Source organism: Clarias gariepinus, chromosome 17, assembly GCF_024256425.1.
Source record: "Clarias gariepinus isolate MV-2021 ecotype Netherlands chromosome 17, CGAR_prim_01v2, whole genome shotgun sequence".
NCBI classification, from domain to species: Eukaryota; Metazoa; Chordata; class Actinopteri; order Siluriformes; family Clariidae; genus Clarias; species Clarias gariepinus.
In genome coordinates this window covers 29,619,082-29,632,196 of record NC_071116.1, presented here as the reverse complement: position 1 = coordinate 29,632,196, position 13,115 = coordinate 29,619,082, and the positions used below count along the sequence as shown (strand labels likewise).

Below are 13,115 nucleotides of genomic sequence, written 5' to 3'. Positions count from 1 at the left end.
TGAAAAAACTTCAAACTCAAATGTCATTTGGGAAACTAGTCCCGGTCGAATAGGGCTTTAGTCTATGACCGAGTGCTTTTGCATGAAAATGTGTTTCTGATCAAGACTCCAAAGCTCTTTTATAAATTGCTCTGGTTAAGGGTGTCTGTTAAATGCTGCAAATGTAATAAAAATGGCCTGGAGAGTGTGTGCGTGTGTGTGGTTTCAGGGCTATGTCTGGGAGAGTGTGTGGTGAAGTGGGAATACATGGCTCCTTGCCAGGCAGTAAGGGAGCAATGCATGTGTGCTGTTTAGGCTGTCAGTATGACTGAAATCACACTTTGAGCACATACAGTACACACTTAGACATGGACCAACTACATCATCCTCACCACTGACTGTTATCAACCAGCAGTGTTTTTAGCCCAGTGGTTCTCAAACATTTTCTGTCGTTCCCCACTTAAGGCGGTGGGTGAATTTTCAAGCCCCACTTGTCAACAAAATGATAACGAAAACGGCCAAGTGTACTATTTATTGAAATATCAATTTCTAAACCAATAAGATCAAATAACGACATGTTCAAAACAGATAAAATACACGTGCAATTGTTATAACAGGCTTACTTCATCACTTATCTAGAGCTTTCTTTTAAAGAAGTCGAGTGGCTTATTAACGTGACTGGGGTGTGTTGTCTCTAAGTGTCTTCCTACTTTGTTGGGTCTCATGCTGTCTGCTGCCAGCGGTTTAAGACACAAAACACACACGGGTCTCTCCTCTGCCCTTACCATCCCCACCATCAATCCAAGCGCAACATATAGGCTTTATCATAGGCTTTTTGGTTGATTAGGCTGATGATGCTGAATCACCTGCTTTTTTGTGGTCCATGTAACAAATGTATCCATTGACGTTATTATGCCCACTACATACAGTACGCTACTCGCCCGGTGTTATGCTCTAAAATGCCCCCCCTGCCACAGATTGCCTCCCCTACATAATCTCTTTCAAATAATATATTAGAACATAAATTCATAGGTTTATGGTTTACAAATTACAAATTATAACAAACGAATTTAATTATAAAATAAGCAATATAACAATGTTGTATAGGGGGAAAAATGTACAACATATATATTTTTATATTGCTTATTTTATAATAAAAATCGTTTCCTACAATTCTTCACCACAATTAATATTTATTTAGTGTAATCTGTGATAAATAATTTATTTGTACATTGACAAACCCCTACAAAATAAATGTGCCATAAAATAATCATTTTGGGGGATTTGTATTAATCGTCTCGACGGCTGTCACGTGCTTAGGGTTAATTATAATAGTAATAATATATTTGATAATAATAAACCTTTAAATTTTATGGGGGCAATCCGTGGCAGGGGGCACTTTAGCGCATAACACCTGTTTGTGTCCGCGGTAAAGTTAGTTTAATATTCGCATCTCCGAATTCAATAGCTGCGTAAATAAACCCGCGAATAAGATACCCAGATATATTTCCTCTCTACATTGTCTTTCAGCTACATCCGCCTTAAATTATACATGTTTAAAAGCATAAACACCATTATTCTCTACGGCGCAACGAATGATTTAGGGATCATCGCAAAATGCCGCACACCAACAAAAAGCGTAGAACGATATTGATCTTCCCTTCTGTTCAGCGCCTGAAGGATCAAAAAGCAACTTTGTTACCACACTGGAAACTAGAAATGCCAGACTAGTACTGCCTGATAAAATACCGAAACATCAGCATACACATTGGAATAAATGAAATTACATATATAATACCGAATGTTTCCTCATATATTGTTCCTCTGCCATTAAAATGCCGACGTTAAACCGTTATTGTTGCACTATGGTTCCACTTTTTCTCTGATGTTATTTTAATTCACTTGTATTAATGATCCATTTCTTTGAATGTGATTGTTTAGTTTCGAGTGTCCAATCTTTATTGTCAATAAAGAAAAGCATGAATTAGAATAGGTACTTTCCTATTATTTTCCACTAATTCCCTCCCGTTCATTGCACCCCACCTGTCATGTCTGTATTCCCCACTAGTGGGGCGCCACACACTTTGAGAACCACTGGTTTAGCCCATGCTTCACATCTGTCTTACCCTCCTGGTTACATTCTGTACTTCGGCCATGTCCTTGTTCCAGGTCGAGTTCCTCAGTTCATGTTCAGACTAGGTGTCTTTACCTAATGTGCATCCTCCCTCTGATTTGAACTTCACAAATGTTTTATGTGACAGATATACACAAATCAACGATCAAATTATGGACCCCCCCATGCAGTCCTGCAGTTAGTTATTTATTAAGTTAGGTAAGCCTCTGTTAGTCATGGCACAGCACCCTTGGAGCAGACAGGGTAAAGGGCCCTTCTCAAGTGACCAGCATTTTCAATGTGGTGGAGCTGGGACTCAAACCACCGACCTCCTGATCAGTAACTCAGTGCCTTAGCTTGCTGAGCTACAACTGCACCCTTTTGCCATCAAAACAGCCCTGAAACGTCAAAGCCTGGACTCCACTAGACCGCTGAAGGTATCTGGCACCAAGTCGTCAGTAGGGCTGGGTATTGTTCCAAAATTACCGATACCGATACCCTGAATTCGATACCGGTTCCAACGATACTTTTTTCGATACTTTTATTTAAGAAAAATATTTTAAAAAGATTACATAATACACATAATCTCTGAGAAACTTTGGTTTTATTTTTCAGGATGTTTGTGACACTTTTCACAGCAGGCTTATCTCTAAGACCAGTAAAGGCACAAAATGAACAAAGTGTAATTAACATAATAGATCAGTGTAAACAGTTTTAATAAAGTTCAATCAGTTTTAAGTATTTGTGAGGCTCACTGTCGCTTAAAGGTTTAGTTCACCCAAAAATGAAAATTCTTTTATTAATTATCTATTAATGAAGATATTTTGGACTTAATCCAAGAGCATTCTGATCCTCCCATAGATAAATCGTTGAATAAAGTTATTTTTGTTTTTTGTACACAGAAGTATTCTCACAGCTTCTTATAATTTTGATTGAACCACTGATATCACATGGACTTATTTTGATGTTTTTGGTTCCTTTCTGGGCATTGAAAAATGCATATCCAGTAAATCTATGAGAGGATCAGAAAGCTCTTGAATTAAATCCAAATTATTTTAATTTTTGTTCTAAAGATAAACAAAGGTCTTATGGGTTTGGAACAACATTAGGGTGAGTAATTAGAGACAGAATTTTCATTTTTTTCAGTGAACTAACCTTTTAAGAATCACTCAACAGTTCTTCTTCAGAAAAATTAGCATGTCTGCTTTTTCAGGAGACAGACAAGCCCGCTCTGGGCTGATAATGTATTTAAAGCCATCAAACAGTACATAACGTTGCATAAGGTAAAAATGATTTATTAAAGTGACCCCGCACAAACTTAAACTTAACTTTAACGGTACACAAGCATGAAGCGCTAAAAGTTAGCCGATTGTGTATGTCGGTTTACCTGTCGGAGCCCCAGTCATCGCGCCGTTATCCTCATCAGTCACGGAGGACGACGCTTGTGGTGGGCATGTTGTTGGAGGCCCCGAGTCAGGAAAATACTGAGAGGATGATGATGACTGCACCGGCGTGATCTTCTTGCACTCAAACACGGAGCAACTTTCTGCTCGCAAATTAATTCCGTGTACTGTCAGGTGTTTCATCATATTTGACGTGTTGCCAGTCTTGGACGCGATAACCTTTTTACAAATATTGCATCGCACGCTGTTGCCGTCAATCTTGGCATAATGTAGCCATACTTTTGATCGCTTAAACATCGTTTGCGTAAAATTTTTTGCTACGGTTTAAAGTGTAGTGTGCATTACATCCTCACATTTGACAAGTTCTGGGCGAGTGGGCGTAACCGCTGTAAACTTTTTTCAAGGCAGTCTCGCAGCAGCCAATCACCAGCATTTGATCCGGGCACATTAAGGATGCCGCACTTTTTGTAGCTCACTGACGATGACAAGATTATACTTTTGGGTATCGAAATTTGGCACCGAACGAAAATGATTTTTTCGATACTCGATAGTATCGAGACGATTCGGTCGGTGCTTCAAAAGTATCGAACTCGATACCCAGCCCTAGTCGTCAGTAACAGATCCCTCAAGTCCTGTAAATTGCAAGATTGGTCTCCATGGGGTCGTCCATGACCTTCGTCGCAGGTTCACTGGTTTTCCTTCTTTGGAGGACTTTTGGTAGTTCTTGACCACTGCAGCTTGGAAACATCTCACAAGCACTGCTGTTTTAGAGACGTTCTTGCCCATTTTTTTTTTGCTTTCAACAAATCAACTTCATGGACAATATGTTCACTTGCTGGCGAATATATCGGATCCACTGACAAATTTCACTAATGAGAAAATGAAGGTTATTCACGTCACCTGTTTGTTGTCATAATGTTATAGCTGATTAGTGTATTTAACATATTTAACAGCTGTAGCTAGTTTTTTGGTAAAGTTTTGTTATTTAAAAAGCATTAAATAGAGAAAGCTAATATATACTGTATATATTGTGTCTCATGACGATTAACAGTTCTTATGATGAATTATTTCTGGTTATCAGTAACTGTGCCTGTGCTGCAGTAATTATATATTATTCATACTTGCATAAAAAACTAAACTGAACTAAAAAGTCCCATGGGTCTGCTAAAGTTCTCAAAAATAAATATTCTGTGGCATGTGTATGGCACAGATGATTTTGCATTTGGTCATGCACACAGAACCCCAGGAAAAAGGCGAAGCTCACAGACCTGAAACTGCACGAACTGCACAAGCAGGATATGAACAAGTTTCTGAATTTACAGCATTTTAGGTGTATCCAATTTCTTTGAAAAGGCTTTGTGAGTAAATGTTTTTGTATCCAGCATGATAAATGAGGCTTACTGTATGCTATTGCTGTGTGTATCCTACTGTAAATGTTAACATGCTAATGTTTGTGTGTTTCAGATTGTCTCTCTCTGTAAGGAAGAGGAACAAACAAGAAGACGTAGACAAAGTGTAGGTCTTCATATCCTTCTCTTTTGTGTTTGATTTATTTATTTATTATTATTATTTTTTACTACACATTTCCTAAAAGTGTTAGAAATAAATACCGTTTAAATATTTAATCACAATCTGTTTATTCTTTCCTAAGTTATTCATTTTAGGCCAGTAATATTAATTTCTTACATTTTCATTTATCGTCTACATTCATGTCACAAATGGACCCCACCCGTCCCCATTACCCAGCTTATTACACTATCATTCTCTTGATTACCAGATTAATGTTTGATTTACTGAATTTATTGTTTAAAGCAAGTCTGCACCTGCAGTTATAATGTTAAACCTTTGTTGTTGGAAGTGTCTCTCTGTGCAGAAATCTGATGCACGCATTAAAGTCTAAAAACTCACGAAAAGTCGAGCTGCGTGTGGTGATGAGTTTGAGCATTATCATGATGTATGAAAGTGTAATATTGAAGCCCAAGTATGGGGGAGATTATAAGACTAATCATAAAGGATTGAGTGAAACCATTACCTCTGCTTGAGTCCTGTGCAATGAATTAATTTCATTATAATATATTATATAAGTATATTGCCATCAAGCTATTTCGTGACAAAACGCTGCAGGAGTGGAGTAGAAGGCACGCATCACGGTTTACACCTGGCTCTCGAGTCACAAGCACTCTTGAAAAGCCTATAACTGATAACTTCAACCTCATCAGCATCAAAGATCATTTTAGTATGATTCTGACACACACATATACACACACACACACACACATACACATACACAGAGACAGTAGATCTCATTTGTAGTTATTTGATTCAACTCTCCATCTTAGATTTCACTGTTCGGAGATGCGGTCCAGTGGTCCAGTATGCTGAGGCATTGCACTTCGAGGATTCAGTCCAGGATTAGGATTAGTTACGGATGCTGATTTTTTATGTCCATGTGGTTTTATTGTCTGTCTTGCATGTAGGAATTATAACGCTTATTTAACGCTGAAATTCCTCATGACATTTCTCCAAACTGATGGATTGCACACGTACTGATGGATTACATCCGTGGCAAAAAGCCCTCGAACACCACCTTGATTTCCACTCACACCTCCTTAAAAGCACGGGTGGATTCCTGGCACTGGCTTATTTATTTATTTATTTATTATTATTATTATTTTTTTAAACAAATACGCCTGCATACATACAAATGATTATCATATTCAGCCTCACGTTTAAGCTCTCGTACGTGATCTGCTTAGAACACAGAGGAAAAACGCTTTGGACTGTGTTTGTCTCGCACAGCGTCATTAAGACGGCGTGTGACTGCAGTCGCTCTGAAATTGCAATCAACATTTTTGTTCCTAAGTCTCCATCAGTGAATGGTGTGTAATCTCAACACAGATGACTTCATGTTAACTAAACATACCTTCTGGTATACAATTGAATTTATAGCAGGGATTGATTTATAATCATACTATCTGAAAACCCAAAAAAGGATGTGTTCTTATTTTTATTCTGGTTCTTCCCCATCTTTTCTCAGCATTGTCACCTTCGGCTGCAAGTTAGGGATTAAATGATCAGAGATAAATCTATAGAGTTTCTAGAATTGTAACTTTCTGTTCCTGAACTTGGCTTTCTGTGAAGCTTCTTTATGACCATGTCCGCTGCTAATTAAATGAAAAAATTGTATATTATGCATAAGAAATACATAATTACAAATAAAAAAAATCTGCTGTTTTCAGACCATATAATTTTGTTCTTTTCAGTGTAATTTTTTATTTACTTTTTTAAAACACATCACAGATTTTTTTTTTGAATGAGTGTTTGACTTCAAATCTGTCGTTCATGTTCCAAAGTCAAACTACGGTCATGCTTTTGTACAGAAATAACACATCTTTTGACCAATAATATTAAAGCATTGAGCAGCGCTGTGGTATAAGTAATCACATCTCAGCAGTGATGTACTAGAAACCGGCAAAGCGACTACGAGCGACATTAAACCTTTACATTTTTCTTCACGGACAAAACCTGATCATGTGCAGTTATAGATAGTGTTTGTCCTTCACGGATATGCGGCTAAAGGAATATCGATATTGATGTTAAACATGGTGCTGTGGTCATACAGTAAGGTGTTTAAAAGATTTGAATTTACATGACTCTCGTGTATTTCGAGTTAGAGTGAAGATGCATGAACACGTCCTGACTTCCTCTCCAAATATGGAGTGAGGGAGAGAGTGAGAGATCTATCTCTAGCAGTTTTGAATTGCAACTGATGAGGTCAATCTACTAGCTTATGTCTGCTCCGGAGTTTCATTCTGCACTGAGGGTGGAGAAGACCACGATAAAGATACGCACACGGGTATTCCCATGTCGCTCCTTATATTTCCTCCCTGCTCATCTCCACATACACACACTCGCCGCAGTGTCCTTGAGAATCCAGTGACTTTGCCGTTCCCTTTTCAGCTCTCTTTGCTCATCTTTGTTTCTCGTACGTTCCTGAGGAGAACTAATCGTTCAGCTTGAGCGAGCATTGATCGCGCATGTCATCTCTATTAGATTAGTCGAGGCAGTTCAGTGCGACAGAGCTGCTGCTCGGAGTTCCCGTTCAGCGCCGCTGGGTGAAATATTCATACTGCTAATGTTAGCCGTAGTCATCGTGAGCATCTTTCACCCTCTCTTTCACTCTCTATCATTACATCTCTATTACACAATTCCCAAATCACCTTACCCTGCAGTTGACCCTCTTCATTTTTCTGTTTTTATTTACTTTTTGTTATCCTGTCATTCAGTGTGTCTTTGCTTTGTGTAGCTCATGGTTTTGCCCCAGATGCCCGTGCCAGAAACAGGAATGTGTGCCCTAAAAGGACAGTTTGATGGAGAGCATCTGTAAACCCAGGGATGGTGAGCAGTGAGCGCAGGACGTGTGTGGGTGGGGGAGAATGTTGGCTCTGTCCAAATTCAAGCTGTCGGTCTGTCACGGTTCCTCCACAGCCTCATAAATACACATTTACACTCCCTTAGTGCTTTTACTGCTACTTGTGGAACTGTCAGGTTTTGGGGAATCCACTGAGGTTTAATGTGTTTAATAAGCGACATGCTGCTTGCTAATTACATGTTGTTTCATCAGCAAAAAATGTCACAGCAATACCATGAACATAAACTTGTTTAAACTTGAAGGGTGAATTTGTTTGTATTTAATCACAAAATGTCCGAAAACGTGCATCTGGGTACGATGAACCTCTTGTATTTGTGTGTTTGTGTCAGTTTGGTAGATTGGCTTCTATCTTGTCAAAAGGGCAGATGATCTCTGCTTTCTAACCTTACATGATCTTTATCTCTCTCTGGTTCACACTTTCTCTCACAGTCTCTCTTCTTTTTCCATTCGCCCTTCCGTTCTTTCTGTTTTATTTTCTCGCTGTCTGCATCTCTTATTTCCTTCCATCTTCTTTTTCCTCACCACTGGGATTCTGGGTGCTGCTGAAAGGATGTAGCCATGACGACGATTCCCAGGGGCCAACAGACTCGGAGACAGGATCTCTCTCTCTCTCTCTCTCTCTCTCAATACCTTCTTTTCCTCTCTAAATGTCTAAGGCTTCCACTTTCAGAAGGAACTAAGACAGAATACACAAGTGTGAGAGGACGTGGTGTATATGGGATGACATTTGAGGCCAATTAAGCAACATAAGAATTTTTTTTTATTTAAACATGGTTTCTCTCTCTCTCTTACTCTTTCTCTCCCCCCCAAGTGTAATACCTTTATTATTAAGTTAAATGTGAATTGTAAAACTGTACCCCTGAAAACATCTTGACACATGAATTCTTCTTCTGAAATTCCCCCCCAGCTGCAGTGTATAATTGCTCTCAGCTAGGAGAATGATTAAAGAAAACCTTTCTTTTTTTTTTTTTATTCCATTCCTGCGAGGCTCATGTACTACCGTACACGTATTCGCTTCTTCTGACTATACAAAGACCTGCTTCTGTTTTTTTTTTTTTTTTTTTTTTAGAGAGAAGTTGGATAAGCCTGTGTGTGTGCGTGTTGAGAGTTATCACGGTTATGCTGATGCTCTTGAAAGAAGTGGGTGTGGCCAGACATGCATAATGTCTGCTAAGTATGTGATGTAAATATAGCAGTTAAATTTTTAAAAAAAACTTTAGTTACTGGCTGTCTCTCTCTCTCGTCTTCATCACTGGTAAATCTGACCTTTGCTGGTTGCAGTGTAGCGATGAGACGCGACATTTATTCACTCAATTCTTGATTCATTTCTTCAGGGAAGAGTTTCATGACTTAAACATAACAAGACAGAAAATATGCATTTTGGTTAATTTTAAAGCTGCGTTTTTGTTTCCGACCAGCTTGAATGATCCCATCGTTAAGAAATCGCGTCTGTCGTGAACGCCTCCATTTCAACATATACAGTGTTACAGAACCAGAGCCAGACACACTCTTGCGTTTTCTCTCTTTCTCACGCGCACACACGCACGCGTGCACACACTGAGGTCACTTGAGAGCTCATTACAGATTCTGTGATTTCCTTTTCTCTCCTCTTCCCTGTATTATTTATTTGCAGTCAGTCGTTTGATTTCCTGTTTTTCTGTCACACACACCCACCAACAGCACAAACACACACACACACACACACACACACACACAGAGCATTCCACTAAAGAGAGGTCATCAGGCCACAGGCATTCAGAATGTGTGATTTTATACCTGTCACTGAAGTGTGTATGGGTGTGTGTGTGTGTGTGTATGGACAGGGAGAGAGTAACACTTGTGATCGACTCCTTGGGTCATCACCCCACAGATCAACTCTTTCATTCTGTGGTTAAGAGAACCATACCTTTATGCTTGCGCGCACTGTCTCTCTCTCTCTCTCTCTCTCTCTCTCTCTTATACTGCAAACACTCATCTCTAGTTATTCTTTCCCACAATAGGGGGACTGTTTTGTGTTTCCCCTCAGTTCTCTCCTCAGTAGCTTTAGTTCCTACCTGCACGCAGTAACAAACGAACGTGCACAGAGACGTAACGAAAGAGCTCCAAAGATCGCTGCAGTTGGTTTAGTTCTCAGGTGTTGCTGCAGCAGCCACACATGCTCACAACAAACACCACAACTTATTTTATGGTAAAGGGTTTTATTAAACAAAAACACAAATATTGTGTTGTATGCAGCACATCTTGGCTTCTGCTTATTACCAGAAGTGAAAATTAAGCTAGCCTCAAACAGATGTTCAGGTGTTTTACAGATGTGCCATCATTTAATATTTTATAAAGCTTGGTGTGTATGTTCAATATCGCTTGTGCATTACAGATGTGTCGGGATGTGCTTCCACATCCATAGTGTGTGCGTGCCTTCTTGTAGAACTCTTCACGTGTCAGACGTGTAAATTGGACTCTCTGAACACGTTATATTTACACTGTTCGTGTCAAAGCTCTGATCCTTTGTTGTAGCTTGTTCTGTTTCATAATGCACCATATTGCACTTGTTCTCCTATCATGTTTGTGCGCGCACACACAAACGGCCATCTTGGAGGATTAGGGGCAGTGGTGTACTGTACGTCTTTCTGTTCCGGCTGCTGGAGGAGCAGATGCTGCTGCAGGTTCTGGAGTCGACTCCATCGTGGAGCTCCTGCAAGCGGAGCGGTTGGGGGGGGGGGTTAACATACCCCGAACTGTGGGATTGTATGGAGAACCCAGTCTGGAGCGATTTATTCCTCTTACACTGCAGATAGAGTGTGTAATTTATTAACGAACTACGCATTACACCTTTAACCTTTGAGGCATGTCACTTCCTGTTCTCACTCATGTTCTAACAGCGATAAACAATCAATCCCCCGCCAGCCTCTCTCTCTCTCTCCCTCTCTCTCTCTCTCTCTCTCTCTCTTCTTTTTCTCTCCCTCATTCACAAAAGAAATACAGCTTGTCCTTTAAGATATCTGAAAGCGTAAACTCGTAAGTTTTCTTTAAATCACTAAAACTTGAGACTTCTTTCATTAATGTTAAATAAACATCTAACAAAAAGTCATCACATCAGTGATTTTTGTAGATTTTGTGGAGTGTGCGCCGGTAACGAGAGCATTAACGTAAACCTCCTTAACAACAAGCTGACAATAAGCTTGTGCTGAGTAGCAGGTCCAGGGCACTGGAGTCTTATTAATCAGTGCCTCGTTCACTGGAGTGGTGGGGGCGGAGTGGTCCTAGAAGAGACCACACCCATCAGGATTGAAATGTTTAATGATGTAGGATAGTCGAGTCATTTATACTAATACATAAGACAAAAAATAAAATAAGACAAACAGAAGTAGCAGGAGGTCGTTTTGCTTCTGATCTGGTTTCTGCAAACATGTTTCTGTAAAAACAGACCAAGACCTGCTGTGTTAAGATAAATGCTGATAAGTGTGTGTGTGTGGGCGTGTGTCTGCAGCATGCAGAGATTTGCCTGATTTAGCAGCTGGACACCCTGAAGAGCCTGATTGATTTACTGCTGCGTATAAAGTGATGAGCTGACTGTGTTTCTTTTTCTCCGCGCTTCCCTTACTAGCTGTGCTCTTTTTTTTTTAAAGCATAAAACACACACCACTTATGGATTGTGTGTTTGTGCGCACCCATGCAAGTGGTGCATTTTCTCTTCTGCTTTCACGAGACATCACCATTCGGTGACCTTCACTGTCTGATCAGTGTCTCTCTCTCTGTTCTAAACAGAACATACACTCTCTTCAGAGCTGAACACATGCTTTAAAATTCTATATTCTTTCACCCACTATGTGTCCTTCCTCTCTCTCTCCCCCTCTCTCTCCCTCCCTCTCTCTCTCTCTGTTTCTCTGTCATTTCTCTTTCTGTTACTCTTGTACTCTTATTTTCCTTTCATTTTCCTTAGATGAGATGCTTACATTTGGCTTGTGTGTATGGCTTCCTGGTGTGTGCTTGTGTGTGTGCGTGCGCGCTCATGTGTCCTTGCCTCCCACAGATGCCACTGCACAAACACAACAGAGTGACTTTTGAAGATGAATAAATGTATTTGCTTTTCTCTCTTGTTTTAAAGAAGTGTGTGTTTGTGAGAGAGAGAGAGGGAGAGAGAGTGTGTGGGTGGTGTTTAGTGGACCAAAACCTTAGCATGACACACAGCCCTGCTTAGCTGTTGTGATCATTTGATGTGCTACAGTGCATCCTAAAGACACTTTAAAGCTGCTTCATCTTCACCATAAGGAGGGAGTCTCCAGTGTCAGCGCTTTGCAACGCCCAGAGGTAAAGCTGGGACTTTTCTTAAATATTAAGGACAGCGATAGGAGTCTGATTTTATTTTTTTATTATTTTTTTGTTGTTGAATATCTTGTTAACTTCGAAGCTGGTGTGAGGACGAGTGTTTGTAGCTGCTGTAGTGTAAGTGAGAGCAGAAGCTGTTCATTAAAGAGAAATGCACAGGATTGTTTTTCACTGTGTTATAAAAGAAATAAAACTCTGTAAACCGTGCTGTTACAGGAAAATAATGGACTTTTGATCCTGGGTGCTGTCGTTACTTCACTCCATCACACTGTCCTGTCGGTGTTGATAATTTTCTTACAACAGCATGACACCTAGCGTGTTATTCCTTAGAATTAACCTCAAGTAATCAGTTTTTATCCTTATCTTTTTCTTCATGTCAAATTTTATGTTACTTGTTTTTTGTCAAAATTGTGGTTAATGTCACGAAGTGTGTGTGCTCATTGAAAGTGAAAATTCAGAAACACAGGAAACAAAAGAAGATTGCACACATGACAAAGATTGTTTGCACACTTGAGCACACACACACATTCCCAAAAGAACTGCAGATAAAAAGGTGCGGCACTGAGTTAGAGTTATACAAATCACAATGCACTGCATGACCTTGAATGACCTTCATTAACACTCTAATGAGAATTAAATTTTTCCATTTTGGACATTTTTTTTTCCCTTAAAATATCCAGCGAGCAGCGAGTTTTTATTATAAATAATTCATGCCGAGGATTTTTACATCAGGTTCGGGCTCTACTCTAGACATACCACACACGGAAGGATGTTTAAGCGCTTTTAAATAGTGTGTGTGTGTGTGTGTGAGAGGGAGATTATTTTCAGAGCTAGTATTTTGAGTTTACAAGAGCTCAGTTCA

General features: G+C 39.7%; 1 protein-coding gene across 5 annotated transcripts in view; it reads left to right on the top strand.

Moving 5' to 3' along the window:
• The window catches only part of strbp (spermatid perinuclear RNA binding protein), an 84,391-nt gene that overhangs the window by 24,302 nt on the left and 46,974 nt on the right, over window positions 1–13,115 (top strand). For 4 of the 5 annotated variants that reach the window (XM_053516122.1, XM_053516124.1, XM_053516119.1 and 1 more), the window contains exon 2: window positions 4,960–5,010. The gene's annotated coding sequence lies outside the window, so the exon portion shown is untranslated. Of the gene's footprint in view, window positions 1–4,959; window positions 5,011–12,146; window positions 12,236–13,115 lie in introns of those variants that run through there. The other variant, XM_053516121.1, reaches the window with a different exon arrangement.